The sequence below is a fragment of the Notolepis coatsorum genome, assembly GCF_963971535.1.
Source record: "Notolepis coatsorum genome assembly, chromosome: 10".
Classification (NCBI taxonomy): Eukaryota; Metazoa; Chordata; class Actinopteri; order Aulopiformes; family Paralepididae; genus Notolepis; species Notolepis coatsorum.
This window is the reverse complement of record NC_140174.1, coordinates 64,472,109-64,493,965: the sequence shown is the minus strand read 5'-3', so window position 1 is coordinate 64,493,965 and position 21,857 is coordinate 64,472,109. Positions and strand designations below refer to the sequence as shown.

Here is a 21,857-nt window from a genome sequence, read left to right as displayed (position 1 = left end):
ATCCATTTTCCAAATGATAAATCCCTATACGGGTGGAACAACCTGTGACGTCAGACTACACCTCCCTATAGGGATTCATCATTGGGAAAATGGATTATCGGCTATTGTAACAATTCTGCCGCATGGAAATAGAAAAACGTTCCATTTTTGCACAAAACGAGTTCCCTTCTATCACTAACATTATTGTTTAAGCATTTTTGGTTGAAATAAAATTCAGCGATTTTTTTTAATGATTAATTGCGAATATTTTCATGTTGAGCTATAGATTGTGAATAAGGACAGAAAGGTACACCATGCCAATGTTAATGCTTTACTTGTTTTAAACGAGACGATTTAGAAATGGGCAATGGGGAAATACATTGCGTTGGACAGAGGGTGGAACATGAAAAACGGCAATGACGTAACCACTACACCTCCCTAATCTTACACTAAAAGAGCTAATGTTAGAAAGTCTGTTCATCCGGATTCTCCTCCCACACCATTCATCAGAGCTTGGCCAAACTGAGGATTATGAATTATTATAACCCCTCTTAAATTCAAAACCTATAAGAGAGGCCTTGGTTCTAAACACTGGTTCTCTTTGGGATTATTGAAATCTTCCATAAATAAACATAATTTATATAAAAGATACATGTCTAACCCAACACAGAATGCTGCCACTAAAAAATATAAAAATAAATATACACATCTACTCCGTATAGCAAAGAAAAAGTATTATTCTGACAAATGTACAGAAACGTCTAATGACATAAAAGCCACATGGAATGTCCTTCCACTTATTTATTAAATAAGAAAAAAACCTCAATGAAATTCCCATCTCAGTTTTCAAGTGGTGATAAATTATTTTCCACTTTTTAAGTGGAGACACTGCAGGTGAATAGGGTAAATTTTTTTACTAATAGATATCACAATGAAACTTCCCCAGTTGATTACTTATATTAAGACAAGACTTTTTTGTATTACAAGTTTTCTGAAATTGTATGTTTAAATATGCAAATGAGGCATGATCTACTTAAATATGCACTAATTTGCATATAATTCCAGGACAGAAATCTGAACATTGGATAAAGCCATTTTCAAAATTATAGTTTCATTTTGTTGACATATTAGAGCCAAAGGTTATTACAGAGGGGATTTTGGATATCTCTTTTTATCACTCCATAAATCAGAAAATACTCCATTCAGTCCATTTTTATGGTAAAATTCCATATTTCGCCATGTTTTTAGGAATAAAATGTGATATAAATCAGGGTATGAATGCGATATCAACAAACCCTTCTGTAAATACCTTCAGAACATAGATATGAATAGAACTGGAAGGTTTGGTGTATGTGAGTGCTACTGAAGTGGAGATTTCTGGCTCAGAGTATGAGGAAAAACTCTTAAAACTCATTTTTGGGAAAACGCCTTCAAAGTTCTGTATTGTAAAATGCCATATTTTTTTTTTAAACAGATATTTACAAACACAATACCTAATCAAACCATTAGTAATAGACAACCTAAACACATGCCTGATAACTGAATAATAATAATAATGATGTTATTGAACTGAACAGAACTACACACAGGCTACAAACAGTGTAGTACAGTGTAGTACCCCCTAATAGGCAAAAAATATTTGAATAGATATCACTATAAAACTTTCCCAATTTGTTATGTACATATAAACTAAGAAAAAATATATTGCAAGTTTTCTGAAATTTACTAAACTAAACTAAATGTGTGTTATTGACGTTTTATTGTCACTACTTTCATAGAAGACATGTTTAGGAAGCAAAATATAACAAAATCTCAAAATCAACAAAAAAAGTATATTTGACTATTCACCTGCAGTGTCTCGCCTTAATATGTCTTTGCCAATGTGGGTCACACTCTTGCTAAAGATATTCAACTATACTAATGACTGTCCTATTGATAATATTACAGCCTATTTACCTATGTAGTTTTTAACCACCCACATCTATTGAAGTGCTTGAAATCATTAATAAATTAAATAATTCAGCAGCCGGACATGATGAAATCAAGGCCAAGCTTCTCAAGGAAGTAGCTACCTCAATCATCATGCCATTAACACATGTACTTGATGTCTCTTTGAAGACAGGTGTAGTCCCGAATGACTTGAAAGTAGCTAAGGTATTGCCACTTTTAAAAGAAGGTGACCCTTGTCTCTTCAATAATTACCATCCTATATCGATCTATTCTTACCCTGCTTCTCCAAGGTTTTGGAGAAGTTGGTATATGCAACTTACTGACAAAATATATGAAGCATTAAATGATAATACATTTGCAATTGGGATTTTTCTAGATGTATCGAAAGCCTTTGATACAGTGGATGATAGTATCTTAATATCCAAACTAAATCATTATGGTTTCCAGGATGTTGTAATCCATTGGTTTAGAGATTATCTCAGCAACCGGCAACAATATGTGTGTATTGAGGGTATGAACTACAATAGAACTGAGGTATCGTGTGGTGTACCACAAGGTTCAATCCTTGGGCCTCTTTTGTTTCTTATTTTTATAAATGATTTTGCTTTACAGTTTGATACAGCTCTGCCCATTATTTTAGCTGATGACACAAACATAGTATTTTTACATTCTGACTTTGGTTCCCTGATTAAAGATGCAAATTCTATACTTGCACAAACCGCAACATGGTTTCAGATTAATAGGCTTTCATTCAATATTAATAAATCTAATTATATGATTTTCAGAAATAAAAATAAAAAATTATTCAAAACAGGACTCTAAATGACATATTAATGATATTGAAATTAAACAGGTGTCACATGCTAAATTCTTATGTGTCATTGTTGATGAAGGCCTTACATGGAAAAATCATATTGAGCTAGTTTACAAAAAAGTTATGAAATCATATGGCATTATTAGAAGGATTTCTTCTCTTGTGAATCGCTCCTGTCTTTTGACACTTTATTATAGTTTCATATACCCATATTTATCGTATTGTAATATTATTTGGGGCAGTACTTTTCCTACTTCTCTTCATAAACTTTTTATATTGCAAAATAAACTCATTGTTACAATCACGGCCAGGGCCTCTCTCTCTCTCAAGTTTCAAGTTTCTTTATTAGTTGTCATACAGAAGTACAGAATACTTTTATACAAAATTCTTCTTTCTGTTACGCTCCAGGGACTGTGCTAGACAAAAATAGATAAGTATAAAATAAGTATAGCAGTATAAAATAGAAGTCAAGTACGTAGACAAAAGTGTTCAGTATATACATATATAAAATGTACAATGCAGAGTAGAAGTAACTGAGTTACAATACAATATACTATACAGTACAAAGCAGAAATGGCATGAGGTACAATTTACAGTAAGGTGTAATGAGGTATGGGGTTGTAGTGCAAATTCTTTACTAATAAATATAAAGTGTGTTTAGGTGTTCTAAAGTGGGTAAAGTGGGTGCTGCAGTGAGTTGTTTGTTTAAAGTGAGTGTTTGCATGTGGATGTGTGTGCTGTGAGTGCATTTGATGGTTGTTACATAGTGTTATTGTTCGTTGAGCATCCTGATGGCTTGGGGATAGAAGCTTCTTCTGAGTCTCTCTGTGCTTGCCATGAGACTCCGGTATCGCTTGCCTGACCGCAGCAGTTCAAAGAGGCAGTTGTTTGGGTGGCTGGAGTCTTTGATAATTCTCTTAGCCTTACCAATGCACCGCTTGTTGTAAATGTCCTGGAGAGTGGGAAGCCCCCCTCCAATTATGCGTTCGGCTGAACGGGCCACTCTCTGTAGTCTGCTACGGTCTTGTGCGGTGCTATTCCCAAACCAGGAGGTGATATTGCCAGTCAGGATGCTCTCTATTGTGCATGAGTAGAAGTTCTTAAGGATCTTCTGACTGACTTGGAACTTCCTTAGGCGCCTGAGGAAGTAGAGGCGTTGCCGTGCCTTCTTCACAACACTGTCAATGTGTGTGGTCCATGTCAAGTCCTCGGATATGTGGACTCCGAGGTACTTGAAACTGTTCACTCTCTCAACCGGTGCCCCGTTGATACTGAGGGGGCTGTAGTCCCTGACCCCCGACCTCCTGAAGTCCACAATCATCTCTTTTGTTTTGCTGACGTTCAGGGAGAGGCAGTTCTCCTGACACCACTGCGACAGATTCTCTACCTCTTCCAGGTAGGCCCTCTCGTCGTTGGCAGAGATCAGGCCCACCACTACTGTGTCATCAGCAAATTTGATGATTGTGTTGTTGTTCCACTGTGCCACACAGTCATGTGTGTACAGGGAGTAGAGGAGGGGACTCAAAACACAGCCCTGGGGGGCCCCTATGTTGAGCGTGATGGATGAGGAGGTGCAGTTGCCTGCTCGTACCACCTGGGGTCTACCCGTCAGGAAGTCCAAGACCCACTGGCAGAGGTCATAGTTCAAGCCCAGGTCCCTGAGCTTGGCTATGAGTTTGGAGGGGACTATGGTATTGAATGCTGAGCTGTAGTCGATGACAGCATTCTCACATAGTTCCCCTGCCTCTTGTCCAGGTGTGATGCTGCTGTGGACCTGTTGGGGCGATATGCAAATTGCAGGGGGTCCAGGTTGATGGGGAGGGAGGAACAGATGTAGCCCTTCACTAGCTTCTCAAAGCACTTCATGGCTATGGAGGTGAGAGCTACAGGGCGGTAGTCGTTGAGGCAAGCGGGCGTAGATTTTTTGGGTACAGGGATGATGGTAGACTTCTTCAGACAGGTGGGGATGCCAGCCTGTTCTAAGGACAGGTTAAATATGTCAGTGAATACCGGGGCCAGTTGGTCGGCACAGACTTTTAGGACGCGGCCGGGGATGCCGTCCGGTCCTGCTGCCTTCCTGATATTCCCTTTCTTAAAGGTCCTCCTCACCTCATGTTCTGTTATCCTGAACACTGAATCTCCATCAGCAGCGCCCCCCCCCTCTATTGCAGTGGTTTGTAGGCTGGTGTTGTTATTCACAGCCTCAAACCTCGCATAGAAGGTATTGAGATAATTTGCTAAGGAGATGTCACTGTTCAGTTTGAGGGAGGTGTCTTTGTAATCTGCCACATACCTCTAGAGTCAGCCTGTTCAAACAGAAGTTCAACTTTATCCCTGTAACGCCGTTATCCCGCTATCCCTCTCCTGCTACTTCCACGCCCTTATATGGGCAGCTTCCTACCCCAGCTTCCACACGCTGTCACCTGGGATCAATCAACGCACCTGACACTCGTTCTGCCACTCCGAGTGTTGCTACACCTACCCAGAGCCGTATAATAAGAGTTCGGACACTCCCATAGGACTGCATTTTATCGTGGAATGCGGAAGTGGAGCGCCTCATGTGGAGGAGGTAGTTCCAAGCTCTGCGAGCAGGACGAGTTTCCAGCGTTGAACGCGATTACTTTTCATTGTTTACGAGGCACTCTTGCTGGTAAGTTTACTTTACTTTACTTACTTTGTACATTTTAACGCATTAGCAGACCACTCATGGATTTAGTCAATATTGGTATTTTATGTAGCAAGCTTTAGTTAATGTTTATCGTAAGTTAATAGCTTGTTAGATTCTAAATGCAGTTAGATAACGTTACCATACTGACTGACGTTGGCCTAACGTTATTGTTGGAGCCAAAATGCCTTTCTGTTTATTTTCGTTTTATTTTTACTCACGGTGCAGAGGTGTGGCATTTTCAGTCACCATGGCAACCACCACAGGGGTTGGTTACCCATTTATACTGATCAGTGGGGACGAGCCCCAGGTGTGCAAGGGGAATAGCCAAACAGTTTTTGACCGTGTTCGTGTTGATGTGCCGTATAGGTCGGCGTTCAGTGTAATTAGTTAAAGAGTTTTTTGTATTATATTACTTGGTGGAAAAAAGGTCAATAAATGGATTGGCATATCGAAAATGATACGAGCACTCTGGACATTGAATTCTTCAAGCACGCGTCTAACTCAAGCCAGCCCACTTGCCCCTCGCAGTAGGCTTATAGGTAAAGGCTCTACATTAGTCAAAAACTAAGGCTCTTCGTTTGAAATGGACAATTGCCTTTGTTATTTATTGGAAGACGAGGATAATCGCGCTTGGCGCTCAAGATTCAACAGTTGATCAGTGAGACAGCGTTTTGATTTCTGAGGTCGCTGAAAGACACTAATTAGTGACAACTGTTTGGTTCACCGTTTCGCTTGGAATTGCACGGAACGTGGACAATCTGGACCAAGACATGGCAGTACTTGGGCACGGCGTTCGGACAATCGCACGGCCGGGCGGCCTCGCAACGTTTGGACCAGAAGGACCCACGGTGCTGCTCACGGCATTAGGACAGCTGTCCCGGTGACCCGCACCGTTTGGACGGCGGACGGACCAGGAGCTTCCCAGCACCGTTTGGACGAGCGGACGGACCAGGAGCTGCCCAGCACCGTTTGGACGAGCGGACGGACCAGGAGCTGCCCAGCACCGTTTGGACGAGCGGACGGACCAGGAGCTGTCCTGCACACAAGCAGTTTATTGAATAGCGCTCGGACAAGGAGCGCTGTTTGAAGTCTTTTCGAAGTTCAAAGAACAAAGTCAAACGATCCCGACAAGCGCTGCGCAACGAACAGGTATGTAGCGCGCTACCAGGTATACCTTATGGCCATATAAAAAACAATTGTGTGCACACAGGGTCACTTGAGAAAAATATAAAAAGGGAAAATTCCAATGCATTGGTGGTTTATGGTTGTGCAACCTGTTTGTGTGTATGTGTGTGTGTCTATTAAGGTTTGGTTAAAACGTTTAACCATGTGATGATTAACTGTGGGTTTTGTTTAAGTGATTTAACCAAAGGTACCGTTTCATATTGAATCTGTTGGTCTTATATTGCTGATATGGATTCTGATAAAGGTGTTCAGAATCAAGCAGAGTCTAGCGTTATGGTGGAACAGCCCGCCACGGCTGAAACGCATTGTAAAGAACCTTCATTGGTTGAACAGACTGCAAAGCAGTCACAGCCCACACCCACAGTGGCTAAAAAACAGTCCGAGGTGGACACAGGTCAAATCACACACAATGTTGATACCGAAGCACAGCAGGTCACACAACGCAAGAGCAAATTAACACAAAAAGCCCTAATGGATAAAATTGACACATTACATAAATTACATAAATCAAAATTTAACAAGGCTTCTAACTTGCAAAAAACTATTTTGGAGTTAATGCAAAGTGGATGCAAACAGGAGGTGCAATGCGCATTTATGCAATATCTCCACATATGCAAGGAAGCAGCAGCAAACCAGGAGGCTCTGTTGCCAATAGTACCTCCTGAGGAAAGGGGAAAACATGACATTTGGTTCAAGGCCAAAATTATCAATGTCAATGACTTTATTGATCAAATTAATGCATGGACAAAAAATACCAAAACAGTGGAAAGTGTTAATGAGGATGAGGAGGACGTGCAAAATCTAATTAATCCAAATGACAGCATTTCTAATGTGGAAAGTAAAAAATCTGCTCACAAAGGTCACACAAGGTCTGGAACCAGCAGGTTCAGCAGATCTTCTACCTCAGTAGCTCGCCTACAGGCCGAGGCAGAGAGAGCTTCACTTGGGATTCGCGATGCAGCATTAAAGGATAAACACGCTCTGGAGGAGCAGGAACAGATCCTGAAAAAGGATAAACACGATCTGGAGGAGCAGGAACAGATCCTGAAAAAGAAAAAGGAAACTGTTGGAGCCAAAATGCCCTTCTGTTTATTTAGTTTTATTTTAACTCACGGTGCAGAGGTGTGGCATTATCAGTCACCATGGCAACCACCATATATGGGGGTGGTTACCCATATATACTGATCAGTGGGTGACTAGCCCCAGGTGCGCAAGGGGAATAGCCAAACAGTTTTTGACCGTGTCTTGTCGTGTTCGTGTTGATGTGCCGTATAGGTCGGCGTTCAGTGTTATTAGTCAAAAGAGTTTTTGTATATATTACTTGGTGGATAATGGTCAATAAAAGGATTGGCATATCGAAAATGATACGAGCACTCTGGACATTGAATTCTTCAAGCATGCGTCTAACTCAAGCCAGCCCACTTGCCCCTCGCAGTAGGCTTATAGGTAAAGGCTCTACATTAGTCAAAAACTAAGGCTCTTTGTTTGAAATGGACAATTGCCTTTGTTATTTATTGGATAATCGCGCTCGGCGCTCAAGATTCAACAGCTGATCAGCGAGACAGCTCGCTCTGCGCTCAAGATTCAACAGCTGATCAGCGAGACAGTGTTTTGATTTCTGAGGCCGCTGAAAGACATTAGTGACAACTGTTTGGTTCACCGTTTCGCTTGGAATTGCGCGGAACGTGGACAATCTGGACCAAGACACGCCAGCACCGTCAGGACAAGCGGACGGATTGGGAGCAGTGGCGTCGTTAGCCCTGGCCTTCCGGGGCTTTAGCCCCGGATGTTTTTCTCCTAGCCCCGGATAAATAAAAACGTTTACATTTTATTTTTATTTTTTTTATGGCAGCATCCCCATTGTCTGTGCTGCATGTTTGTTAGTGTTTGGTATTTTTCTTTGGTTTTTAGTACTTTTAAACATCGATTTTTAGCAAGTAGTGGTTTTCATTTGATCCTATATAATTTTTTCATTCACCGATTTGTGGACTTTTTTTTTTAGTGTCTTGAAAGGCGCATTATAAATCAAATGCATTATTATTATTATTATCATCCAGGAGGGAAAAGACACTTTGGATAGTAGGGACTGCATCTCTGCCTGTCCTGGCCAGGAAACACTTTGCAACTGTGATCTCCTCTGGCAGTAGTTGGATATTGTAATGTGTGGCGAGGGGTTGCAGCAATTCCACTGAGAGAAACTGGTCTGAGGCTGGATAACATGCCTGTATGCCTCTCATATGTTGTTCTCCAACTCATGAGAACCTGCTCTCAAGCTCTTGCAGCATTCTGTCGAGGACTGGATAGAACAGTCTCTGTCTCAGCTGATCTCCATGAGGTCTGAGCTTGTGCTACAAGATGACTCAACTACATACTCGTCCATCCTTTTCTGCTTCCTCCTTTGGCTGGTAGTATGTTCCTCAATCCCAAGGCCATTACATATGGCCTTTGTCCTGTCATACATGTCCACACATACATTTTTTTTATGAGAAGACTGAAACATTATGTATATAATTTTTTCGATTGCTTAAGCACGATTTTGAAAACAGGGCCCGGTGTTTCAAAACACTACACACAATTAGCACAACCACACACACAATTATCAGAACACCTCAGATCCTTTGCTAAATTAAACACAAACTATACACTAATTTATAAAAACTACATTTTGTTACCATATGAAACACACGTTTCATATGACTTAATTCTGTTTGAACCAGTTACATACCGCTGTGCTTAACCTAAAACACATTTAGCAATTCTACTTCTCAGTGATTAGAGTACTGTAAGTGAAGTACACAGAGAATGTGCAAATATACAATAAATTCACCAAACACTACACAAGACCAATGCTGTAGACTGATGAAAATATAATTTATGTATCTCCATATACCCAAATCAATGATGCAGACTGATGAAAAAAAAGATTTCTCTCCATATACCCAAATCAATGATGCAGACTGATACAAATATAAATTGTCTCTCCATATAACCAAATCAGTCAACATTTCAACATGGAGAATCACAACAAAACATGTCCCAGTTTTCATGCTACTACAGTGTGCATAACACAGTAAGCTCAGCAAATATCAGACAAACATAAAATACTGTATCCAGTACAGGTTAAAATGACAGTAAAACAAAAACAAAAATATAAAATTTTTAAATAGAGTACAGAAAATACTAGACATTATCTCTTTGCCTAGCTGGATCTGCAGAGATTATTTTGTTGTGATTCTCCATGTTGACATGTTGACTGATTTGGGTATATGGAGAGAACATTTATATTTTCATCAGTCTGCATCATTGGTTGTCTTGTGTAGTGTTTGGTGAATGTATTGTATATTTTCACGTTCTCTGTGTACAGTACTTCACTCTCCTTCCATTTTGGTTGAAGGCAGGTGAACTCACCTGCTGCATTTTTATAGTGATTAAACCTGATTGGTGTATCTACAATTAAGCAATGGTGTGTTTGTGCATCTGATTGCTGTGTTTAACCAATTGGCTCATGTGTGGTAATTTTACATTCTATGTGTAATGTAATGCAAGTGTGTTTAGTGTTTTGCAAATCACTGTGTGTATTGTTTTGCAAAAAGTGTGAGGCTGACTTTGTGCTTATAGGGGTGCAAATCTGGGCCTATGTTTTGCTCCGTGAGTGTAAGGTTTTGATTATTTGTGTAATACTTTTGATTTGAGTGTTTATGCAATTGAAGAAAACTGTAAAGACTAGAGATTAACTGTTTATTTATTTTGTACATAGGCTGTGCATAATGTTTGTTTGTTTATTTGCTTATGTGTATGATTCTTAACACTTTGAGCGCCACTCACGGCTAAACTCGTGTTTACGATAGTTACGTTGAAAGCCACGTCACGGCTTTTCTCGGATTTATTTCTTTTTTTTCTTTTTAGCGATCTGAAATCATATTGCATCACGCGAGCCTACCCTAGCCTACCCAGGGGCCGCCGGCGATCAGATGTGAAAAAAGCGCCCCCTATCGTCTCCCAGATGGTAAATCACCCTTTTGGAATGGACTCAATGAAAATGGATGGGGGAAAAAAAATATTCCAGTCCATATTTTCCAGTCCACTGATGCAGCCGGAGTTACCAGAGTTCATTCTGGAGCCTCTGAGCCCCGCGGATCATGAGTTCTACTGTATACACGTTAGATCTATACACTTATCGATTTTTTCGAATGGTGATCAGGAATTGGAATATACCATTTGGATACCATCTGATGTCAGGTAAGGAATCTATGTTATCAGTGTTAGGATAATCAGACTCGTTTTCGAGGAGATATAAGCTTTTTTGTGATATGTGCTCTAGGTATTTCACTGTAAAATCCATGATGAAATGAAAGCAGCTATTATCAGCGCGCGGCTCGAACGTGCGTGCGTGCACGACCGTATACTATTGATCATCTAGCGTTTATTTGAAAACGATTCATAAATAGGCAGACAAATATCAACGTTCTGGAATATTCCAGTAAAAGGCGATTATCACAGAATGGGCTGTTTTTCACCTGAAAACGGGTGCTTTTCAAAATGCTCTCAAACGGAAATGAAGCGATAAAAACCAATCTGCCTTGACAACACTGACTGGAAAATGATTTTTTGATAAGCGACGGGCAGATTAGACACATAGCCATAATTTAAAACATAGATTCGGCGATATTAACGTTAACATTGGGAGTGGACCGTGGCATTCAAGGGGGTAAAAAGGAAAACACGGTGTGGCGCTCAAAGTGTTAACTGTGTTTTTATTTTGTTATTGGTGTATATGTGTGTATGTATATATATGTATATATGTATGTATGTACAGTATGTATGTATGTATGTATGTATGTATGTATGTATGTATGTATGTATGTATGTATGTATGTATGTATGTATGTATGTATGTATGTATATTTGTACCCTCGCTGGGGCCTCTTGGACCATATCAATGTTTTATCTGGCTAAATAAAAGTTAAATAAATAAATTAGAAACTGATGATTTGGTCCTGTTAACTTTGAATGTTCTATGGGGACTGCCCAGATCCCTCTCATGGACCTGGACCTCTCTTTAAAAAACTTGAATCTAGTTCTTCAGTATTCGTCTCTAATTACTCTAAAATTGCGTATTTCTGTGTGTAAAAAAAAGGGGGGGGGTGGAGCGCCCCCAATGTTTTCTAACCCTAAAAACGCCCCTGATCGGGAGGAGCTGCCCAGCACCGCCAGGACGAGCGGACGGATCGGGAGCTGCCCAGCACCGTCAGGACGAGTGGACGGACCAGGAGGAGCTGCCCAGCACCGTCAAAGAGCGGACGGACCACCAGCTGCCCAGCACTGTTTGGACGAGCGGACGGACCAGGGAGCTGTCCTGCAAGCAAGCAGTTTATTGAATAGCGCTCGGACAAGGAGCGCTGTTTGAAGTTGAATAGCGCCAGTGGCGGCCGCCACTGGGGGGCGCTAGGGCGCCGCCTGCCCTTCAGGCCCTGCCTGGTTATATGAGAGTAGAACAAGAAAAGGTATCTTTTTGTTTTTTGTTTTATAGCCCTATAAATAATATAAACATGTTTAAAATGAATAATATTTACTCATTTTAAGTATGTTTGTATTTCCAATGCACAATATAACGTTATTATCGCAATTAAAAAACACTCGTTTTCCAGAGCAGGAAGTGACATCACGTTTTTTTTATTTTTTTTATTTTTATGTATTTCTCGGCCCGGGCTATACGCGATAGCGCTCTGAGTGCGCGTCACAGTTTGATCGCTGTATCCGTCACAGCCAATCAGTGCATAACGCGTTGTGCGTTGAAATATGACTATTATGTTGGAATCCGGGCGCGATTTGAAGCGGTCTAGCCAGTAGCGTCAAGAATATCTGTAGCCGCATTTCGCGGAGACGCTCTCTGATTGGCCGACGCCAGTATTTCTTTCCGTGGCAGAATTTCACAGAGACGATCTCTGATTGGCCGAATCCAATTTCTAATGTTCCAATTCTAGCTTCTAGCTTCCTAGGTTGGTTGGTTCCTAGGTTGGTCTAGGTTGTTTGTCTTAGAGCGTGCCGTGACTGCAAGTTCTTTAGACTGTTAAGCTTAGGCACTCTTTCAAAGTTGGTTAAGGTTAGAGTTTGTCTTAGAGCATGGCGATAGAACGCCAGGTAGTTTGCAGTCTGTTCGAGCGGAAATGGACAAAGGAATGTACTTGTTGAGTGTTGTGCTAACTAGCTAACACTTGGCTATATGGCGGATTATACACGTTTATCAAGCTCTCCTGCCCTGGACGTTTCAACTAAACAGTGAGTCTCTCTCTCTCTCTCTCTCTCTCTCTCTCTCTCTCTCTCTCTCTCTCTCTCTCTCTCTCTGTGCTTAACGTTAACGTTTGTAAATAGTTTTTTTTAGGAGCAGTACTGTTTAGTACAGCAGGCTACTGCTGGCCATTCATGAAGCGAGACATTGCTGATTGTTTATTTATTTTATAACACAAGACTATGACTACCAACTGCCTAGCCAGCCGTGTATCAATCTTGGATGCAATAATAACGTTACTTACCACACTGACTATGTCGATGGCTCATTGATTTAACTACTGCAGCTCTCTCGGATTGAAAATACGTGGATTATGGCTTGTTCAATATCGTCTATGTTTGAATGAATGAATGAATGAGAACTTTATTAACAGATTGCAGAATGGGTACAATACAGTACGGCTCAATACACACAATTGTTAAGGGGATGCAGACCAGAGAAAGACGTTTGTCTTGTTTACATCAGGGTCCCAGATTTTCGATTCATATCGATAGTTTAATAGCTAGCCTTGGCTCGTTTAACAATATGCAAAATATGTGTACAGCCCTGTACTCATACTGAAGTTATTCTTGGTATATAATAGGTCTGATTGTGTAATGAATCGATTCCACGTCGCGCTGTGTGTGAGAGAGAGAAGGAGAGAGGGAGAGATCTGCCTGTGTTTGGAGACGGGCGAGTTTTGTTTCTAACTTTTCTATTTATATTGTGTTTCAAGTTGTGAATTAGAGTCTAGACTATACTTTATTTGACTGGTTGTGTGTTGTTGTAGTAACAGCTGAGCGACTCGTTCATAAGAGCCGATTCATTGCCGTGAGCGTGAGTCGAATCGCTCACGTCTTGCCATGAGTCTTGCGTGGTACAGTACTGTACTGTACATGTTTGCAAAATATTTGGTATAGCGCCCCTAGTGGCGAAGTACCCAGCGGCCGCCACTGAATAGCGCTCGGACAAGGAGCGCTGTTTGAAGACTTTTCGAAGTTCAAAGAATAAAGTCAAACAGTCCCGACAGCGCTGCGCTACAAACAGGTATGTAGCACGCTACTAGGTATACCTTATGGCCATATAAAAAACAAATGTGTGCACACAGGGTCACCGATATGTCAGGCGTGCGACTTTTTACATGGCGCGCCAGATGACTCCCGGAGAAGCATGCAGCTGCAGAGCCGCAGAGCCAGTGGCGCTCTCAGGGCCGCGCGCTGACGGCCGCGCTGTGAGGGCTGCTCAGCAGCGCCACCCACCCAATGGCTGAATTGCCAATGGCTGAATAGCTTGTTTGCAGTCACGTGATTTTGATGACGCGCGAAACTCACCTGGGGGGCAGGAAGTCAAGAACAGTGATTCAAAACAATGGAAAGTCAATACGCAAAAGCGTTGGATGAGCCTACACGCACTAGGTATCATCAGAAAAGATCAAAACATATTGGATATGATCCGTACACGCTGAGGAAAATCGATTTTTCTCGCGTCTTGACCGATTTGCCTGGCGTTGAGGCGATTGATATAACCAATTACCTCGTCCTCCAGACCTCCTACTACACGGCTAGCCAGATGAAGGCATACAAGAGTCTGGAGGCTTATAACTATTTGGTGTGTGGTTGGGTAAATTACCTCGGATCAAAAGCAGCATTGAATGACTGTCGTCTTGTTTTTGCGCGGGTGAGTAAATCTACTTGAGAATCACTCTTTTATATTGCTATTTCAACTCTAATGTACATGGATACACCACTGGTGTCAGTCAGGCTATGCGCTAAACGCTAGCTACTATTTTCTACCTTGCCACTAGGTCAACCATTCTCAGAGGTCTGGTGCAACACCGCTAAAAACGTGGATCGTGGCGAAACGAAATGGAGAAGTTGTCACAGCACATTGTGATTGTATGGCTGGGTAAGTCATCATAATAATGCAAGGCATGTTTAACTACATATCGCTGTTGTAAAATGATGCTAACTAGATGCCATGAAGGTGTCACTCTGATGGTGGCCAGACTTTCGTCTTGTTTACATCAGGGTCCCCCATTTTCAATTCATCATGACATACAGGTAGACAGTTACTGTACTGTTGCATCTCTAGACATTTATGACATACCAGATCTACAAATCTACCAACAGATTGTCAGAATCCTGCTCGCATGTTGGAGCAGTTCTGTTCGCCATTGAAGTGGGTGTTAAAATGAGAGAGACTGAGTCCTGCACCATGGAAAAGTGCAAGTGGTTAATGCCATCACATGTCAAAAAGGTAATCAAATGCACGTAATTTACTTTTGTTTCAGTGTGAGCTGTATGTAGGGGTACATTTAAAACGTTTATATTCTCTATGCCTCTCGCGCTTTCAGATTCCTGCCGCTCCAGTTGCGATGATAGACTTTTCATCTGCAAAATCTAAGAAGCAAAAACTAGATCATGCCATTGCAGGGAGGACAGGTGAGCAGAGGTGTACAGTACTGAATGCAAAATACCTGTGCAATAATATGTTCCAAGTTTCACTTTAAAGCTGTGCAATATCTGTCTTATAGAGAAACAAACACCTGAGAGTTCCACAGTCCAGTGTCCAAGAGTGAAGCAAGGATCAGAAACTTATAGTCAGTTTTTCAAGGCTTTACACCTAAACTCCCCAAAAAGTGCTGCACTGATGTCCAGGTCACCATATTGCAGAGAATTTGTCCCAAAGTCTGTGAGCAAGCTACCTAAACCACTAACTGCATATAGGACACCAGATACACTGCAGCTACCTCCAACAGAGTTGCAGAAAGCATGCCAGGATTTCAGACTGGAAGAGCTAACACAGTCACAGGTACAGGCAGTAGAGGAGGAGACCAGAAACCAGAGCTCATCAACAATCTGGTTCCGCCAAAGAGCAGGAAGGGTAACAGCCTCTAAACTGAAGCAGGTTCTACACACAAGTATTTCACAGCCGTCAAAGTCCTTGGTCAAGTCCATATGCTACCCAGAGGCACACAAGCTCTCTACAGCTGCAACGAGGTATTTATTAGGGGAAAGTAATTGCAAGACAAGGACATCTGCAATTGACCTATTATGACACATAGGTTAGGGCTGGCTAGAAGTATGTTTAATCTTTGAGGTCTGGAGTAGGATGATGTAAACCAGTGCACTACAATTGTCCCTATAAATGCTGACCTACATCACATTTAGTAAATCAGTTACTAATTATGGTTGTACAACTCTCTCTTCCTATTGCTACTTGTATGCATTACAGGTATGGATGTAAATATGAGGCAACAGCCAGAAGACAATATGAACAACTGCAAAGTGTGGACCATGAGGGTTTCTCCTGCATGGACAGTGGACTTTGGCTGAATCAGAAGTGGCCATACATGGGAGCCTCACCAGATGGAATTGTCACATGCGCCTGTCATGGAACTGGGGTTTGTGAGATAAAGGTACCAGCTATTTCTTCAGTATGGATTTGGATATGCATTTACCATTCATGTTTTGATGTCCTCAATAACACAGTAGAGCAGGTGTATTGGCATTGTGACTAATGGAACTGGGATTTGTGAGAAGAGTAACCTAGTACTTTGTAATTCAATGCACAGTTTATGTTCCTACATGTTGTAAAGACATAGAAACATCACGTGGTGCATGAGAGAAATTAACAGATCTTGAAGCTGAACATTTGAAAAGGAGATACTATGCAGAAGAAGTGACTATTTTCATTGTGAACTTTTAGTGCCCACACAGCAAACAGGAGGAGGCCAATCTACGCCTGTGTGCTGGAGACCAGGGCTTCTGTCTCATCTTCGATGGGGACGATGTGAAACTGGACAGGAAGCACGCATACTACTACCAAGTACAGGCTCAGCTCCACATTGTGGGTGCTGACTATTGTGACTTTGTAGTGTGGAACACAAATGACATCTTTGTAGAGAGGATTTTGCCTGATGCGGAACTCTGGGTCAATGTCATTCCCAAAGTTCAAGAGTTCTTCAGACACTGTGTTCTTCCTGAAGTGTTGGGACAGCACTTCACAAAGTGAACCAAATCATGTTTGAAATGTTTCTTTAATCTGTGCATATTCCTGTAATAAATTGTAAATAAATGGTAGTTTATAACATGAATATCACAACAGGTCAAAATCTTATAGCTTTAGTTATATAGGCACAAATAAAACAAATTGATATCTGAAATATATAGGTAGTTTAGGTTAATTAATTGTTTCTTTTGTTTGTGTAGTTATTCCTAGGTTGTTATATTTTTGTTGTTAACCACCCTGATCAAAATAAACCTTCTAAAGGGCTTCACATCACTTGTTGCTGGTGGTTCTTGGGAGCTGGGAAGAGGGGTTACATTTCCATGTTGTGCCTCGGTTTCCCCTAGGCCGTTTCCTCTGAAAACTACTACATGAAATGGTCACATGTTGTGAAGAAAGAAAGCGACCAAGTTGGACAATTTTTTCCAGGTGTAAGCTACATCCTACTACAAGCACCCAGTATTTTCATTGTGACTACATAGACAATGAATATGATTTTCTCAAGACAAAGATAATTTAATAACGGATTCAAACATAGTTTAACTACAAACAACCATTCAAATCTAATTAGAACTGATTTAAAAATGACAAAGATTAATTGAATGAAATTAATACATTTTTATTTCAATAAAATAATAATGACAGACAGGTAGAGGGAGACATATACATATATTTGAAATATTATTATTCAATATTATCATTAAACTATTTGTAGTCCGGGCTAGAACTACGCACCCGTTAGTGGAGGTCTGAGAAAACATCGACCCATTATTTATAATCATAAATCTACCTCAAATCATTCAATGCAAAACTATGCAGGGCATGCATCTTATTTTCCTATTTGACCTTTAGATGAATAGAATATCGCTTACTCCAGTGGGACAACAGAGTCCGAAAGATTGGATAATGCACAGCAAATGACTCCAATCTTATCAATCAGCGCCAGTGACTCGCCTGTTTTTACAGCCATGTGTTCAACGGGCAGGGTACTCTGCAGAATTTGGTACTTTCTTCTCACTAATCCTATGACCCTTTCCACGTGAATACGCACATTAGCGAGTTTTCTTGTTTGCTCAACTTCATATGCAGATAGCTGGCTCTTCCCTTTTGTGAAAGCAGGCATCTTCAATGAAGCACAGTAAAACCCCACACTATCCCCTATAGTAAACCCACGGTCTGCCAGAACAATGTCTCCGGGTAACAAATTATTTAGAAGGCTACTCTCTTCAGTTATCTGCTTGTCACTCACTCTCCCTCCCCAAGCACGAGAGATGTTTGTGACATATCCTTGAGGAGCAATGCCAATGAGAAATGTAACTGTGTTATGGTGTTTATAATTGGACCAAGTTTGTGCTCTTGCCAGCAAATTAGATGGCCTTTCAAGGAAAACTTCAAAACAGTCCACTATTACGGCAACCTTACACCCAAATGCTTGCCTGAATGACATTGGCATTGTAGCTTGCAGCACCTCTCGCTCTGGCCACTCTATTATAAACTCTAATATTTCATGAAGTATGCCAATTATCTTGTGCCAAATTCGAGAAACAGTGGAACAGGAAACATTGAACCTGAAGGCCAAATCTTGGAGTGGAAGGTTTAGTCTCAACCGAATTAAGACCAACATGAACTGTTTAAATTTGGAGAGCGCCGACAAAGAGCTATAGTTGATGTGTGGCTCACATAGCTGAAACACTTGCATCAAAACTAAGAAATTGGGCAATCCTGTGTAAAATGTAGTCTTCTCTTCGTTGTTCTGAAAAGCATCTGGACTAAATTCCCTGTCCAGTACTTTTTTCCTGAGGTCACTCAGCTCCACTACCGAGTGATTCAGAACATCCTCCATCTTCTCAAGATCCTCCATAGTCAGGTCTGTCTGGCAGCCTGCATCTACATAGAATATATTTGGCAAAGGGGATAAGAGGGGAAAAGATAGTTTAGTTATATAATTTACAAATTGTATAAAGGTGGTGGTAATTATTTTGGTTAAATTATGATGTAAACAAGTGACATACATAGTTGTCAAAATACATTTAATTTACTCTTGTCTGTCTCTCTCCCACACACACTCTGTCTCTCTCTGTCTGTCACACACTCTGTCTCTCCCCCTTTCTGTCTGTCTCTCTCACACACTCCCCTTTCTGTCTGTCTCTCTCACACACACACTGTCTCTCTGTCGGTTTGTCTCTCTCCCACACACACTCTCTCTCTGTCTGTCTCTCTCCCACACACACTCTCTCTCTGTCTGTCTCTCTCCCACACACACTCTGTCTCTCTCTCGCTGTCTGTCTCTCTCCGTCTGTCTCTCTCCCACACACACTGTCTCTGTCTGTTTGTCTCTCTCCCACACACACTCTCTCTCTCTCTCCCACACACACTGTCTGTCTGTCTCTCTCCCTCACTCTGCCCCTTCTGTCTGTCTCTCTCCCACACACACTCTCTCTCTGTCTGTCTCTCTCCCACACTCTCCCCCTTCTGTCTGTCTCTCTCCCACACATATGATGTAAACAAGTGACATACATAGTTGTCAAAATACTTAATGTAACATTGGCTACATGAAAGCTCCTCCATGCATTATATTTAATTTACCTTTGTGGTATTCCGATGCTGGGCTCTGTGAGCCCTCACCGAGGTCCAGCAATGCCTCTGCTGCATCGGTGCAGGTCTCATCTGCTTTTCTGGACCTCAACCTTTCCTCACGTTGACATGATGCCTCTGTCATTGGTTTACCTTGCTGGTAACCAAGGTTAACTGTAGGAGCCCAGTCTGGAGAGTCTACATCGTTGGCAGCACTCGGGCAGCCTGAATAAAATAAATAGCAAAGTGATAAACACCCAACAATGACAGCAAAGAGGGATAACAGTTAGTAGTTTCGGTCCTAAGAGATAGTTGAAAACCACTGGCCGTGATAGCTAGCTAATGTTAGCATTGCTTAAAAACAAAGACACCGGAAGTTAGCGTCAGCTATCTAGCTGCGAAACACAAACACACAGGGTGATATCACAGATGTAACATTAGCTATATGTTTCCAGCAATATTGCCTCCTGGTCTGTATTTTTGTCAGTTTTATCCAGCTATGTAAGTAGCTAAATTACTGCCTTACCTTTCACAAAGTGGTCACTGCATATACGCGCGTTGTCTGATTCGGCTCCTCCAGACCTCAACCGGAGATTTCGGCTCCACGCCTGCCGCCGTTTTTCTGTGACTTTTTTAAACTTCTCCCCTTTATGTATAACCACTTTCGGGACTCGAAAGTACCCCTTGTTTTTTTCCCGATTCGATCGGTTGGTACAGCCGTAAACCGCGCAAAACGTTGGCATTTTAATCAGAGAGTCTCACTGACTATAAGTATATTCGTTATGTGCAAATCACTTCCTGCCCCCCAACAACATTCCACTAGAGCGAATGACGTCACCTGCAAACAACCTATTGGAGTATTGCACTGTGCGGGCAGGATACTTGAATGAATGCGTTTATTTATTTCGAACATAAATTGAAAATAAATAATAATAAAAAACAAGTAATAAACAGATTAAAAAACCTACCCCCTTGATTGATTTATTGATTGATTGAAAACTTTATTAACAGATTGCAGAATGGGTACAATACAGTACGGCTCAATACACACAATTGTTAAGGGGATGCAGACCAGAGAAAGACTTTCGTCTTGTTTACATCAGGGTCCCGCATTTTCATCATAACATATGACATACATGACATACAGATAGACAGTATTCAGTATACCTTCACACTCTATTATCTTATGCAACTCATAATCACTCAACAAACTGAAATATACATACATTATTGAATGAACAGCCTGTTTCTTGAAGTTAGACTCTCCTCTAAATTGTAACCCCCCTCTCTATAACATAATTTTTTAATTGTTTTGTGCTTTAAACATGATTTGTGCAGTCTTAAATTCAGCCAGGTCCCAGAGTTTCATGGCATGTGATTTAAAAAGTAGTGTGTTTGTGTGTTCCAGATATCCTACCTTATTGATAATCAAATCAAAATCAAATGTATTTGTAAGGTCCGACAACACACGTTAATGTTCCTTCAGGCCCATGTCCCTTCAGGCTATGGATTTGCAGTGTTTTCCAGCTTATACAAAAAATAATATATATATTATTTTGGAATATTGCAACTATACTACACAAAAATGTGAGTACACAAGTTCAACTCATGTTCAGCCCTATGTTACTCATTAGCACTAAAAGTGATTTTTCTTTATTGTGTACGAAACTTCAGAATGTTATCTTTCAAAAGAGACCAGGCTTATGCATGTGCTATAAGCATGAAGTATAAAGATAAGCTTTGCAAAAAAAGTATGCAGTCCTCAAGTTCAAGTATAAAAAAAAAATCCGCTTTTCTGGGTGCATGTTTCCAAGCATATGTTAAAACAAGAAAGGCATCTTTGAGTAAACTTTGAGTAGAGATTCAAGATTCAAGAGGTTTATTCATCACATACAGTACAGTACACAAGACATAGTGAAATGAAGGTGGCCATGCCCGCTTCGATTGTGCAAAGTATCATTAAGTATCTCGAGGCTGGGGCCAGCATGTCCTCTTTTTTGGAAATAAAAATATGGTCACCCTACTCACTCTCAATCCTCATGCAAAAGAATATACATCACTACCACAGCAACCGTCTATGCAACCACCAGAACCGCAGCAACCATCTGCACACCAAACATATGTGCAACAACCATCACTATGGAAACCACAAGCTATGCAACAGCAACAAACATCCATTCAACAACCACCACCCTGGCAAATACAACAATCTATGCTGTTACAGCCAACTCTCATTCAAACACAACCGCCATCCAGTAGCGGCTGGTGCCGCTGGTGCCTTGTGGGTCGCAGTTCACGTTAGGAGGTCGAGTTGAAAATGTAATGCTCTGAGATGCTCTGGAGCAATCTCTCTCTCTGTCTCTCGGATCAATCAAATCAAATTATTAACACATGTATGTTGTCATTTTAAA

At 41.1% G+C, this 21,857-nt stretch overlaps 1 long non-coding RNA gene across 1 annotated transcript; it reads right to left on the bottom strand.

Annotated features, from left to right (window-relative positions):
- Positions 1-18,668: 18,668 nt before the first annotated feature.
- LOC311235891 lies at positions 18,669-20,046 on the bottom strand. Its single transcript, XR_014620177.1, has 3 exons — positions 19,973-20,046; positions 19,459-19,671; positions 18,669-18,759 (listed from the first exon to the last, which is right to left on the bottom strand). It is a non-coding gene; the product is annotated as an uncharacterized lncRNA (long non-coding RNA).
- Between the last annotated feature and the right edge of the window lie 1,811 nt (positions 20,047-21,857).